Source organism: Gopherus evgoodei, unplaced genomic scaffold, assembly GCF_007399415.2.
Source record: "Gopherus evgoodei ecotype Sinaloan lineage unplaced genomic scaffold, rGopEvg1_v1.p scaffold_49_arrow_ctg1, whole genome shotgun sequence".
Taxonomy (NCBI): domain Eukaryota; kingdom Metazoa; phylum Chordata; order Testudines; family Testudinidae; genus Gopherus; species Gopherus evgoodei.
The window spans coordinates 1,451,685-1,455,864 of record NW_022060070.1 but is presented as its reverse complement, the minus strand read 5'-3'; the positions used below and the strand labels follow the sequence as shown (position 1 = coordinate 1,455,864).

At 44.2% G+C, this 4,180-nt stretch overlaps 1 pseudogene; it reads right to left on the bottom strand.

Moving 5' to 3' along the window:
• Window positions 1-357: 357 nt before the first annotated feature.
• LOC115643036 lies at window positions 358-1,310 on the bottom strand (annotated as a pseudogene).
• Window positions 1,311-4,180: the final 2,870 nt, after the last annotated feature.

Here is a 4,180-nt window from a genome sequence, read left to right as displayed (position 1 = left end):
GTGTTAGTCTGGATCTGTAAAAAGCAACAAAGAGTCCTGATGGCACCTTATAGTGCATGGAACAACCTCGACGCCAACTCTGCCCACATATCTACACCAGCGATACCATCACAGGACCTAACCAGATCAACCACACCATCACTGGTTCATTCACCTGCACGTCCACCAATGTAATATACGCCATCATATGCCAGCAATTCTCCAAGTTCTAATGCTGACACTGCACACTAAGATCAGGAAAAGATTTAATATCTCTATGACTGTCCAGTCAGTGATTCAGGGAAGAGGGTGCAGCACCAGGCACCAGCCAGCTCTGCACAGAGCTCAGTATGAAAGCCAAAGCAGCGAGAGAGAACTTTAGGTCCCTTTACAAGTGAAGAACCGGAGCAGACTGTTTCTGATCTGTTTGGTCCTCACCCCATAGATGATGGGGTTCAGCATGGGGGGCACCAGGAGATACACGTTAGCAAGGAGAACATGGAAGTGCAGGGGGATATTCTGGCCAAACCGGTGTGTAAGGATGGAGAAAAAAGATGGGATGCAAAATGTTAAGAAGACACAGAGGTGGGAGCTGCAGGTACCAAAAGTCTTGAGCCGGGCATCCTTTGTGAGGAGGCTGAAGATGGCCCTGAGGATCTGGATATAGGACACAGTGATAAAAAATACATCCAGACCGGTCACCAAAAACGCTAGAAAGAGTCCATAGTAACTACTAATGCGGATGTCGGTGCAGGCCAGCTTCACCACAGCTATGTACTCGCAGTATGAGTGGGGGATGATGTTGGTTCTGCAATATGGCCACTGTCTTGCCAGGACAGGGTTGGGCATTACGAGCATACCACCACGCAGCACCACTGCCAGGCCGATCTTGGCCACCACAGAGTTTGTCATGATGGTGGAATATCTCAGGGGATGGCAGATGGCCACGTAGCGATCTAGAGCCATGGCCACGAGGATTCCAGACGCCATCCTGAGAAGCAGTGAATGAAGTACATCTGGGTGAGACAGGCACTGAAATCGATCTCCCTGGAACTGAACCAGAAGATGTTCAGCATTTTGGGAACAGTGGACGTAGATAGTAAAAGATCGGTGACGGCCAGCATGCAGAGGAAATAGTACATGGGCTCATGGAGGCTTGGATCCCTCTTGACAATGAAGAGGATGGTGAAGTTCCCCATGACAGCTATGGCATAAATGGTGCAGAAAGGGATGGAGATCCAGACGTGGGCAGCCTCCAGGCCAGGAATGCCCAGCAGGATGAAGGTGGAGGGGTTGGTGAATTCAGTTGTATTGGAATCTGACATGGCATAGGGGAGAAGGTATTTCAGCTCTGAGGAAGAACGGTGTCTAGTGCATGTACCGTATGTTCCTCTGACTTCCTGTATGTGCCCAGGCTCTAGGGTGATGGCCGCAGTACAAATGCCTAGACGGAGAGACAATGTTAACATGAGACACTGCATGCACTGCTGGAGGTTGTTGTCATGGATGCAGCAGATTGATTGCTTTTCACACATTGAAAAATGATATTTTCATTACTTAGAGAAATGAATTATGAAGAACTGACCCAGATAATGCTCATTCCTACACATCATGGTGTGGGAAACCTTAATAGGCACCAGCAGGAAACACCAGCCCACCTGGATAGCCACTGTAATAGGCCGTTCCCCTTATAGACTCATAGACTTTAAGGTCAGAAGGGACCATTATGATCATCTAGTCTGACCTCCTGCACAAAGCAGGACACAGAATCCTACCCATCCATTCCTATAACAAACCCCTAACCTATGTCTGAGTTATTGAAGTCTTCAAATTGTGGTTTGAAGACCTCAAGCTGCAGAGAATCCTCCAGCAAGTGATCCATGGCCCACGTTGCAGAGCAGGCGAAAAACCTTCAGGGCCTCTGCCAATCTGCCCCGGAGGAAAATTCCTTCCCGACCTCAAATATGGCGATCAGCTAAACCCTGAGCATGTGGGCAAGACTCACCAGCCAGCACCCAGGAAAGAAATCTCTGTAGTAACTCAGATCCCATCCAATCTAACATCCCATCACAGACCACTGGGCATACTTACCTGCTGATAATCAAAGACCAATTGCCAAAACTAATTGCCAGAATTAGGCTATCCCATCATATCATCCCTTCCATAAACATATCAAGCTTAGTCTTAAAACCAGATATGTCTTTTGCCCCCACTACTCTCCTTTGGAAGGCTGTTCCAGAACTTCACTCCTCTAATAGTTAGAAACCTTGGTCTAATTTCAAGTCGAAACTTCCTAGTGTCCAGTTTATACCCATTTGTTCTTGTGTCCACATTGGTACTAAGCTTAAATAATTCCTCTCCCTCCCTGATATTTAGCCCTCTGATATATTTATAAAGAGCAAGCATATCCCCTCTCAGCCTTCTTTTGGTTAGGCTAACCAAGCCAAGCTCTTTGAGTCTCCTTTCATAAGACAGGTTTTTCATTCCTCGGATCATCCTAATAGCCCATCCCTGAATCTTTTCCAGTTTGAATTCATCCTTCTTAAACATGGGAGACCAGAACTGCACACAATACTCCAGATGTGGTCTCACCAGTGCCTTATATAACAGTACTAACACCTTCTTATCTTTGCTGGAAATACCTCTCCTGATGTATCCTAAAACTGCATTAGCTTTTTTAATGGTCCTATCACATTGATGGCTCATAGTCATCCTGTGATCAACCAATACTCCAAGGTCCTTCTCCTCCTCTGTTACTTCCAACTGATGTGTCCCCAATTTATAACTAAAATTCTTGTTATTAATCCCTAAATGCATGACCTTGCACTTTTCACTATTAAATTTCATCCTATTACTATTACTCCAGTTTACAAGGTCATCCAGATCTTCCTGTATGATATCCCAGTCCTTCTCTGTGTTATCAATACCCCCCAGCTTTGTGTCACTAGCAGACTTTATTAGCACATTCCCACTTTTTGTGCCAAGGTCAGTAGTAAAAAGGTTAAATAAGATTGGTCCCAAAACTGATCCCTGAGGAACTCCACTAGTAACCTCCTTCCAGCCTGACAGTTCACCCTTCAGTAAGACCCGTTGTAGTCTCCCCTTCAACAAGTTCCTTATCCATCTTTCAACTTTCATATTGATCTCCATCTTTTCCAATTTCACTAATAATTCCCCATGTGGAATCATGTCAAATGCCTTACTGAAATCGAGGTAAATTACGTCTACCGCATTTCCTTTGTCTAAATAATCTGTTACCTCCTCAAAGAAGGAGATTAGGTTGGTTTGGCACGATCTACCTTCGTAAAACCATGTTGTAATTTGTCCCAATTACCATTGATTTCTATGTCCTTAACTACTTTCTCCTTCAAATTTTTTTCCAAGACCTTACATACTACAGATGTCAAACTGACAGGCCTATAGTTACTCTGATCACTTTTTTTCCCTTTCTTAAAAATAGGAACTATGTCAGCAATTCTCCAGTCGTACAGTACAACCCCTGAGTTTACTGATTCATTAAAAATTCTTGCTAACGGGCTTGCAATTTCATGTGCCGGTTCCTTTAATATTCTTGGATGAAGATTATCTGGCCCCCCTGATTTTGTCCCAGTAAGCTGTTCGAGTTTGGCTTCTACCTCAGATGTGGTAATATATACCTCCATATCCTCATTCCCATTTGTCCCATTATCCCTAAGCTCCTCATTAGCCTTATTAAAGACTGAGGAAAAGTATTTATTTAGATATTGGGCCAAGCCTAGACTATCCGTAACTTCCACTCCATCCTCAGTGTTTAGAGGTCCCACTTCTTTCTTTGTTTTCTTCTTATTTATATGGCTATAGAACCTTTTACTATTGGTTTTAATTCCCTTTGCAAGGTCCATGTCTAAATGGCTTTTAGCCTTTCTCACTTTATCCCTACGTGTTTTGACCTCACTAAGGTAGCTTTCCTTGCTAATCCCACCCATCTTCCACTCCTTGTAGGCTTTCTGCTTTTTCTTAATCACCTCTCTGCGATGCTTGCTCATCCAGCTTGGTCTACAACTCCTGCCTATGTTTTTTTCCCCTTTCTTGGGATGCAGACTTCTGATAGTTTCTGCAGCTTCGACTTAAAGTAATCCCAGGCCTCCTCCGCCTTTAGATCCACAAGTTCTTCAGTCCAATCCACTTCTCTAACGAATTTCCTTAATTCTTTAAAGTTAGC